Consider the following 11,205-nt stretch of genomic DNA (forward strand, 5'->3'; position numbering starts at 1 on the left):
TACATCATGGTTTTAGTTTTTGGCATAACCAGTGACAGCGTGTCTTGTGATCTTAGGTTTCTGACCGTATTATACACTTCTATCTATATGCTGATAAAACGGAGGTAATGTAATTAATTTATTCATGTTATTTCACTGGAAACCAATGGAGCTCCTTTAGAATCGGTGTTATATGATTGCGACGGGGCGTCTTAGTGATGACTCGAGCTGCCGTGTTCTGGACATATTGCAACTTGCTAAGTGCGCTGTTTGGAATACATTGTACCACTTAACAAGGCATTACAGTAGTCTAGCCGTGAAGTAACCAGGCTGTTGACAAAGGTCTTTGTGGCATCACTGGTAAGATACCGTCTGCTGTTACCTATTCTGCGTAGTTGTGCATATCCAACCCAGCACACAATGTTGACTTGTTGTTTCATATCCATACTGTTGTCAAATACTGCACCAAGATTCCTAATACATTTTTGTGGATTTTATTACAGAGTCACCGATATTCACTGAGACGTCATCAATGTACTTGGAGTTATGCTTTGATTGAAAATTACCTCCGTTTTATCAGCATTGAGCTTCAGCATGTTGCAATGCATCCATGAAATAGTTTCAGCCAGACAGCTCTCAATACGGCACAAAGCCTCACTTTTAGCCACAGCCTCTATCGGCTTAAAGGACGTGTTATTAGGAGTCATCGGCGTAGAAATGATGAAGAAGTTCATGACGTCTGCATATGGCACCCACGGGTTTATTGCACATGATCTAGTTCTTTGGACCAAGTACTGATCCCTGGGGCACACTGCATTTCATCACAATAGGCGTCGACAACTCATCATCAACGCATACAGTTTGACAGCACTCCCTAAGATATGATGACATCCATGCAAGAGCTTTGTCTGCGACTCCAAAATGATTGTCGAGTCGGTGTAACAGTGTTTGGTGGTCAATCGTGTCTAAAGCTGCAGAGAGATTGAGCAGCACGAGGACTGTTACAGAATTGTGGTCGAGAGATGTGAGGATGTCATTATGTATCTTTATCAAAACCAACACAGTTGAATGAAACTTTCTGTATGCAGACTACAGTGTCTCATGTAGCTTTTTTCACTCAAGTGCCGCTCAAGACGCGCATCTACTACTTTTTCTAAGATTTTTTAAATGAACGGGAGATTAGACACAGGTCTGTAGTTTCTGATGATATTTGGTTCGAGACCTGGTTTCTCAAGCAAGGGTCTTATCCTAGCACATTTAAACTCTTTTGGTACATAACCTAATTCCATGATGTATTTATGATGTTTGTTTTCAATGGCAAGAGCTCATCAAGACATGTCTTCAAAAGCCATGTTGGTAAAGGGTAAAGTTCACTGGATTTGTTTGGAGATTTTTGTATGATACGTTTCACCTCTTCTGTCGTTGCAGGAGCTAAATCAATAAGACAGTTTGCTACTTCCTGGTGTTCGGAACAATGCATGTCTGCTGAATCACAATCAGTTTGGCTACGCGAAATAATGTCATTCCTAATGTTTTCATTTTTCTCGATGAAAACGTCACTTAAACTTCAGCGCAAGTTCCTTTGAGGTTGAATTGGAGGGACGGGCAGCATCATGACTGTCTCCTGGTACATTTTTGGTTATCGTTTGTGGTCAGTGCCACACGACTTTGGGGGTAAGAGTGAGGTTGGGTGCGCACCATAAACCGGTTTAAGCTCCCCAGTGGTGTTTTTGCCATTGACCGTTCCAAGGCGGTGCCCCACTGTGTTCCTTTGTTTGTTCGTTTTGTCCTTGTGTGTTGACTTTGTGTGCGCGCGTGTGTGTATGCTTATTATTCGTCTTGTCCTTATGTGTTGGCTTTGAGTGTGTGTGTGTGTGTGTGTTGTTCGTTTTGTCCTGATGTGTGAGCTTTGAGTGTGTGTGTGTGTGTGTGTGTGTGTGTGTGGTGCACGTGTTTGCGTGCTGGTGGGTTCGTTTTGAGGAGGCTGCGCTTTTGGTGCGTGGCATTCCCTGTTTGATATTTTTCTTTGTTTTTTTACCTGATCAGAGAAGTAGTCGGTTCGAAGATGAAATAGGAGATTTATGGTAGCACATTGGTCCCTATAAAGTTGATGGTCGATTGTTAGTTTATATTTACGCCATTTCCGCTCAAGCTTGCGTTTTATGTGTTTAGCTTCATGAAGTTCGTCTGTAAACCACGGGCAGCTAGGTTGAAGAACGATAGTTTTTATGCGTATCAGTAAGGATAATCCGTTTGAATATACATTCACTAGCTGATCCACGTCTGTGCCTTCTGGAAACGTATTTAATGCTAGGGACGCTGAGATGTCTAGTTTGAAAGAACTTAGTCAGTGGAGCGTAACTTCCGAAACGAAACCGGCTTCCGCACCGGAGCTGGTTTTGTGGCACAGACGTTGAAGTGAATTGCATAGTGGTCTTGTGACATATTACCAGTATTGTAACAAAGACCTGGATCGATGACCTTGACACCTGATATTTTTTTGCTGTCGTTCCTGGTTATTACAATATCGTGGGCATGGGTTTGTCCATTCACATGTTGATGCATACCACATGACTGTAGTACACGTTTAAATTTGACAGCATCTCGGTCTGATGGAATATCGAAATGGAAATTCATGTCTCCCACAATGATAATGTCTTTATCAACTATAGCATATCTTGCTGTAGAACCACACTAGTCTTTAAACCGTTTTGTTTTGTTGGTGTTGGTCTATATATCACTGTCACTCGTGCAGAAAATCCATTGATACTCAAATAACAATCCATGTATTCAAATTTTTTAAAATCTTTGTCACGACTAGATGCAACAGCACGAAGAGTAAATGCAGTTTTATATATGAGAGCCACACCCCTCCATGGCTGCCGCTGCAGCGTGCAACATTTTTAATTGAATAACCATTCGGTACAAGTTCGCCAATACACGTTTTATCCAGGGTAGTTCCGAGCCAAGTCACGGTGAGTGCTACCAAATCAAAAGCATTTGAAACTATATAATGACGCAGAGAAATTGTCTTACTTTTGACAGATCTTGGGTTGAAATTGCACACACGAATTTTCATCTCACTTCTTCCTGTTGTAATGAATTCAAATCTTATTTTTGGTAACATTTTTGGTATTATGCTGCTGAATTTCAAGATATTGACTATCCATTCAATTTGAAATGTTTATACAGATTTCATTTCGTGGTCGAACTATATTTGTGATTGCTTCAGGCAGTACTTGTAAATTATACAAATTGACACCTTCATTGACATCCCATATTGACTTAAAGACCTGCTCCAGTCCTACCTTTTAACATTAAATTGTCGATGAAAAAGCATGAAAATCCTGACTATGAACAGTGACGCATGTCAAAATAGACTCTATTTTATATGAAATTCTGAATAAAATACCTGTGGTTTTGCGTGCTGAAGTGTGGCGCGTGGCCGTTAACTGTTACCTATTGTAATCATGGATTGAATACACACAATAGAACTTGAATAGCCGCGGAGCAGGTCTTTAACTCTATATTTACCCTCTCTTGTACCTCTGTATTTCAAAATACCTAACAGTTTTATTTAAGTTAGAGGAGTACGAGATTTCTTCCGGGGATACTAGTTCACATCTATTGTATTGGTGTTTGACACGAAAAGCTACAAGTGATAATTGGTCAATCATTGTGTGTGAAGAGAAATCTATTGAAACATTCAACGTTATTCCGAAAAAAAAACTCAAATAAATTGAAAGAAAATCCAATAAAAATGCAAATATTTCACAATATTTCACAAAACTATTTACATCAATCGCCATACAACACACTCAATGGTTATGGATTGCACGCACGGACGGACGGACGAAATAACAGACGGAAAGCGCAATCCTACAGTCCCTGAGACTGGTTTTTTGACAAATAAGATACTAGATAAGAATATATAATTACGTAAATTTTAAAATAGTTATATCATTATATATTACCTAGGATAGGCAGTAAAGCCCGGAAGTTTATCTCTAATACGGTCCTTTGATGACAAAAGGAGTAAAAACATCAAAGTGCAAAACCACAACACTTAGGAAAATGTAAACTGTATATCTTATCAATTAACAATTAAATTTTTTTCAGATAGCTTAACATTTTTATCATAGTAACTACATTTGTGAAAGTTTCGTCAAGATCAAATCAAGAATCTAAGTCAAGACATCCAGTTTCACAAATATAAATTCTTAAAACCTTGCCTGTGTATTTAAACATTGATAGCTGAATTCACTTTGTCAATACTTTCTTCACTCAAATTGCTGTCGTTATTTAGGTCAAGACAATATTTTCAAAAGTGGTATAAATGGCAAAAGCATTTTGTATTTCCAAGATGATATGAAAGAGGAAGCGCAAGATTCATCAGCATCCGCATGGGAAAACAAAATGGCACTTTCACCCGCATAAAAACTTTCGACTTTAACAACGATTGATAAAACACAAAAAGAACCTATTCTTGCATGCTAGACAGGATTTTCCCGCGGTGTTGCCCGTTCTAGATAAAGTCGTCTGACACCCCAGTGTGTAAGACGACTCATTTCTTTAATTCAAGAATGAATGCGTAAATTGATACGCTACTGCAATAGAATAGTGCTATAAAAGAAAAACATTCATTTTACTCAATTTATTTCTATTTATTGAAGAATGTGGCATGCAAGAAAAAGAATATGTTACTGGCTGAAGGTGCAGACGGAAATATCTGGCTCTCGGGTAACTGGTTGTTTGTTTGTATTGTTTTTGTTTCTGTTTTTCTGTGACTCGACTCAGCATCGTTACCGGCTCAGATAACAGTTTATATTGCTCATTAGGAAGATACATTGTTGCTACCGACTGTTTGACTTCTTCCTTTAGATAAGATATAAACCCGTCGGGCTTTCAACGCCCATTTGGTTTAGCTTGCTACATAAAGTACCATAATTAACAGTTTCAAAAGGTTTTTGACGGACCGCAACATTATCTTACCATTATATAGAATCTGAGCATTTTTAGTTCTTATAAGGTCCAATAAGTGAAAAAGACATGTATCTGTGTAAAAAATATTAATAAAATCTGTAAAAAGATCCTTTGGAAGCAAAGAATGCAACCGAGTAGATTAATAGCCGACTCGGTTTAATTGAGTCTGTTCATGAGAGGTAATGAAAAGTGCAACACCTCTCACGCACCCTAGCACCGGTTTAAGGTATTAGGCATGTAATAGAGTACCTCCTTTTTGAAGAGTATTCAGTTCCTACCATAAACCTACTTTGACTGCAATTTTCAGGGGTGCGTAGGTTCAAGCCCTACTGGGACCAACATTTTTTCCCCTTATTTTCATTTTTCTTTTGTCAAGACTTATTATTGATTTATTGTACAAGAGTGGAAAAAAATCATTTTATAAGGGATTTCTTGTTGTTCAAAGTGAATTTATCTCTGAAACAGAAAGGGTAGAGTTAGACATATTTAAAACTACTGAATTACATACGGTAAAAAATCTCTATTTGGTATTAACTCTTTAGAATACATATTGTGGAAGAAATGTAGGTAGGTTTTACTTCTGCCCTAAGTTTATTTTTGAATGAAGTGAGCAAAATTCAAAACAGACCCGCAAGATTCGACCTTAATTTTTCAATGTTGGAGTTAGAATTCTGTCTCATTAAATCCGTTTACTTAAGGCACCCTAGAAAAAAATTATACTGACAGTTTTATTTTGTGTTTTATAATTGTTTACCAATTGTCTGATGTTTCTTTTATCAAAATTAATGGTAAAATGAATTCTCTGCGAACGTTTTGGATAGTGGCCATCACTTTGAAATTTGTCTCTACTTGAGCTTGAGGAAATATCATGAACTATACAAAATTTTCCAAAAACCTGACGGTAAAAGTTGTTTAAACATTGCAACACAGTGCGAAACACGGTCAGTTTTAAGAATATACCAAGCAAATGCCATTCTTTAAACATTACTATTAGTGGCCTAATACCTGAACTCTATTACACATAATTTATGTTGAATGGACTCCATGATCCCAAAGGACCAGAAAATATAACAACACTGAAACCAAACCCCATTTTATATAACGTGACAAAACTACAAGAAACAACTAAAGCCGTAAAGAACTTATATAGCATCATTTATACCTTATTAATGAGTCATGTCGTAGAGTAATGGGTAAACAAAAGTACAGTTAAACAGAAAAAATGCGTATATACAGTCTAAGGTAAATAGCATGATATTAAGTGTGTAACCAGGATGTCCAATTTGACCCTTAAATCATCCTCTTTTTAAGATGAACCCATAATATTTGATACAGGTTCTTTTGGTATAACTGTCCTTTTTTTGTAATTGGCAGCATCAATTAAAGAGAGAATACTGTGATATTGTTGTTGTTTGTTAAAGATGACAGAAAATAATTCCGACATGTATTATTGAACATAATTCTGTTATTACAACACTTTTATATTGTCTTTTTTGTTCAGTTGTTCATGAGAAATGATAGTGCACTACTAACTTCTGTAAAATAATGTTACGTGCTTTCAACACGTACAATATTATACATTTCATGACTGAGCTAGACACATCACTTTTGGGGGTTTGATCGGGTTATTTTAGCCCGGTCGAGATCGGTCGAAAAAAAAAATCATATATTTTCAAGCATAGCCTTTCCATTGTGAAAGCAATTATATCTTTAAAATGCTTTTAATTTTTTCACATTGGAAATTTTGCCCGACCGTGGTATGCGTTCAGTATGATGATAGCAGAAATGATCTGAAAGTGGAATAAGTTAAATGTCACTGCTTATGCGTATTTGTTACATTTAAATTATATAGTTCCATTTCTATTTACATATCCAAGATCTTTTTAATCAGTATATATGTACCTGATATAAAATTTCTCGTTACTTGTAAGTGATGCGGCATGCCAATAACGTGTTAACTTTACAGTAGATTGTATGCTAGATACATTGCACAACGGCATTCAAATATGAATTTAAAAAGACTGCATGTGTTATGCTACGTGTGAAATAATTGACTACATTTGTACTGCAAAATGGTCAGGAATGCCTCTAAAATGCATTTCTTTAAAACAAGTTACTTTTTATCAATACTGTCTAAAATTTAGCAGTTAAACATTACAGTACTAAGACAGGTCATTAAGAATAAAATCTGAAAAGCAGATCCCTCGGAAGCACCAAGAACAAGACAAACAGTGAAAATTGCAGACTCGGTTTCATTGAGTCTGTTCATAAGCAGTAATGAAAAATGCAACACCGCCCACGCCCCCTAGCACCGGCTTAAGCAGTATTTAATCTTCAAATCTAAATGAGTTGAAATCAATGATCCCGAAGGACCAGAAAATATAACAACACTGAGATGAAATCGGGGCGACTTTTTACGGCCGCCGCACAGCACTTAACACCCGCTGTTGTGAAGTAAATAAAATCTGAAAAGCAGATCCCTCGGAAGCACCAAGAACAAGACAAACAGTGAAAATTGCAGATTCGGTTTCATTGAGTCTGTTCATGAGCAGTAATGGAAAATGCAACTTTGAAATGACTGAATCTCAGTAAATAAAATCTTTAAAAGATCCTTTAGAAGCATAAACACAGCCAAGCAGCATGGTAGCAGACTCGGCTTGACTGAGTGCTCATGAAAGGTTATGAAATGTACAACACCCCTCACGCTCCCTAACACCGGCTTAAGCACAATTCTATTATAGTAAAAATGAATGTCATTACATTATCTTAAAGGACCAGAAAATATATCAACACGTCCAAGTACGGGGAGTTTATTTACAGCCTCCACACGACACTTAAAGTCTGATGTTGTGATAGGTAATAACATCTGTGAAAAGGCAGTAACAAGTTACCACATAAATTACATTGTAACACGCGTCCATCTATTGAGAACATAGATCATATTGCCAAAGACCATTTACTTAAATCCTAGATGTATTATAAAATAACCTTTTGTTTGGTGTTTTTCCAGCCTTTGATGGTGAAGAACACCCCAGTTGCCCCTCTGGAATTACTAACCACCGCCATGGCACCTCGGTAGAACCATCGGCATTTTGTAAGCCATTTGGATGGGTGCCTCACATGAAACAATGTCTACATCCATACTGTGTATTATCATATGAACCCTTATATGAATCACAGGTGCAAACTTTGTGCTGTATGACTTTGTGCTGTATTCGCAAATAATTACTGGGCGGGCTAATAAATAAAACGTTTATTGAATGAGTTGCCGTCTTCTGATTTCAGGCAAGTTTTGTTACTCTTAGCCGGCAAGCCATTTGATAAATGTGTAATATTACATGACTCCATATATACTTGCAAATTGCCAGTCAATAGTTAACCGATCAATTTTCAACAGAAGTGTGCTGCGCAAAAGTCAAGTCTTGAGAAACAAACTTTGAAATATGTAATTCAACATCATTTATTCAAAACTCCAGACGGTGTATATGCTGTGTGTGGCTTTTAGGCAATAAGTAGCTAAAAATGTCACGGGTGCAATTGATAGGTATTAACAACGCAGTGGGTCTTGTTTATGATTTATCCTTTTTCTTGATAAATTCCCGTCTATTCAAGCGTGGTCTCCGGTACAGGCAGGTTTATGTTTTTATGTAAATGTGATTACATACTTATTGAACAAAGCAGATATATAGAGAATAATAGGTTAGTGCCGTAGATGAGAAAATTTATCTGGCGAGGTGGAGGAGGTTATCGGGTGAGCCGAAGGCGAACCTGATAACGTCCGGAGCCGAGCCAGATAAACTTTCTCCATCTTAGGAACTAACTTATTATTCTATTTATCTTGTCATTACTTCATTTTCCGATATTTGGCATTTTATTTTTCAAAAATAATTGTGCGACAACCGTTTTAATGATGTCATATTCGTAATGACGTCACTTATATAATGACGTAATCACCAACACAGTAATATGGTTACAGTTAAAAATTGCATTAATTAACTTCTTCGTTTTTGATTTAAAGCTCATTATTTGACCACTCATTTTCTTAGTATGGACATTTCCAACACAATGGTGATGGTTTCAATGCAAAATTTCTTATGACAACAATATCGATCATACAGTCACATGATCAACTGACCGTATATCACTGGTCACGTGTCAACTGACGGTATATCAACAAAGATATACGGCACCCTGATATCGGGTCGAAAATACTGCAAGTGACAGGATAAACAATGATATTCTTTCTGTCATTTTAAATGAAGTCGAGGTTTGTTTTTGCACCAACGTTGGTAATTATTGTTAACATGTGGCACAATATGTTACTGATAGTTAACAATAGCGAAATTCTGAACGCACTTGTTGCACGAGACTAAAAACTCGAAAAACATAAGTTATAAAAGTAATCGGTTTGGATAATATAATATTGCATATTTTTCCAAAGCGTGGATAAGCAATACACGAAAGGAAAGTTTAAAAGTTTACTAAAAAATGAAACACAATGAGACGAAAATATATAAAAAAAATTTGACATATTAAAACAAATAAAACAAAATGTGATAAAGTTGAAATAAATTATACTGACCGGTAGAACATAGTGGAATACACACAACAATAAATAGAATGTAAAACATATGTATATTTACAAATATTTTAATGTAATCGATATGTAAAATGTTTCAGCAAGTATAGTTGTAGTCCTGTTTGGCGCCATATAACCTATACTGTGTTGGTGCGCCGTAAAACCCAAATAAATAAATAAATAAATTCAGCAAGTATAGGCAGTTAAAATGCATAGCGACTGTACTAATGACTAGAGGCAGTATGTCACTATCCGAATGTCAAGATTTGATATCGAATTTTGACAAATTCACATTTCACTTTTGTTGATTTCATATATCACATTTCATGTATCTTTTGCATTACGGTTTGTAGTGCTCATGTCGCGTTGTGAATAGTTCATTTCGCACATGTAGTGTTCGTATGGCAGTGATTTAAACAGAAGACATCACAGTACTATAAATTGATATCACAGTTGAAAAGAACGAGATCATCCCTAAAAACAGTTATAGTCCGATCTGACGGTTCTAGTACCTATGTTGATGTCTGTGCCTTTTCGCAGGTCCTTTAAGCATGACGAAAAAGTCCGTAACTACACGATTGCTCTTGCAACGACAACGAGAACCAATATTTACGCACAATCTACCTCGTGGACATTGTCTGTAACTGCAGCAGTTATGTGGCCGGCCAGCAATTTCTGACATCATTTGCAGGACTAATAGGCTTATCAGTAAGTAGGCGATATTTCTAGTTTGCATTACAATGAATTTCCTTCTGCTGGAAGAAAAATGATGAGCATAATTTATGTCAGTAAAATGATGTTCATAACTAATTTAGTTAATTACCTTTTTCCTGTCAATTATTAGAGTATTTAAGTGAAAAATATCTCATATCTTCACAGTGAAAAGTCACAAGTCAAACCCTGTATAGTTTGTACAGTTTAGATAAATGAAATGAGTTTATGTTTGTTTTACATGTAAAATCAACATACCTTTCGTTAACTATCATCATGGTATCTTATTTTTACCGGTGACTATGTCACTTGTAAAATATATTACACCTACCTGGCGTTCATTTGGCAAAAGCTATTCCAATTTTTAATTTAAATAGATTAATATTCTATGTATATTTATTTTAGAACTCATAATGAAGTGTTTTGCATTAGTTATAGTTCTGTTATTGCATTTTTTTGGACAACCATGTGATTATTACATGAGCGCTAATGTATACACTGTATGTTTCACTAGCATGTACATCTACCTTACATTTACCTTTAATTTATTTCTCCTTTCAATGTTATGTTATCAACGTTAGTTTAAACGATATAACTGCAACGTATGATAAGAAAGCTTTTTATAAGGATTTACATCCGTAATGGACCACTCCACTTTATACAGGAAGATGATTTCCCAATATCTAAAAAAAACGATACGTGACGATAATCAATTGTATTCTAAAGTTTATTACAATAGGATGGTCACATGATACTCGCGCCTAAGTTTCCGACAAATTATGCATGCAATAAACCATGTTTCATATCAAGTCATGTGACGGATCCGGATTTGTAGTAGTTAAGTGTTAAAAACTATTTATAGTACAACGCAATTGATAAGGATTGTGAATATATACACATGTGTTTTAGCATTATAGTTTCTGAAAAACAAGAGATGCCGGAGGACAGCAACA

At 36.2% G+C, this 11,205-nt stretch overlaps 1 long non-coding RNA gene across 1 annotated transcript; it reads right to left on the minus strand.

The window, feature by feature from the left end:
* Nucleotides 1-9,426: 9,426 nt before the first annotated feature.
* LOC123528925 (uncharacterized) lies at nucleotides 9,427-10,891 on the minus strand. The gene is made up of 2 exons (XR_006682049.2): nucleotides 10,791-10,891; nucleotides 9,427-10,296 (listed from the first exon to the last, which is right to left on the minus strand). It is a non-coding gene; the product is annotated as an uncharacterized LOC123528925 (long non-coding RNA).
* Between the last annotated feature and the right edge of the window lie 314 nt (nucleotides 10,892-11,205).

This window comes from Mercenaria mercenaria, chromosome 13, assembly GCF_021730395.1.
Source record: "Mercenaria mercenaria strain notata chromosome 13, MADL_Memer_1, whole genome shotgun sequence".
In the NCBI taxonomy this organism is placed as follows: domain Eukaryota; kingdom Metazoa; phylum Mollusca; class Bivalvia; order Venerida; family Veneridae; genus Mercenaria; species Mercenaria mercenaria.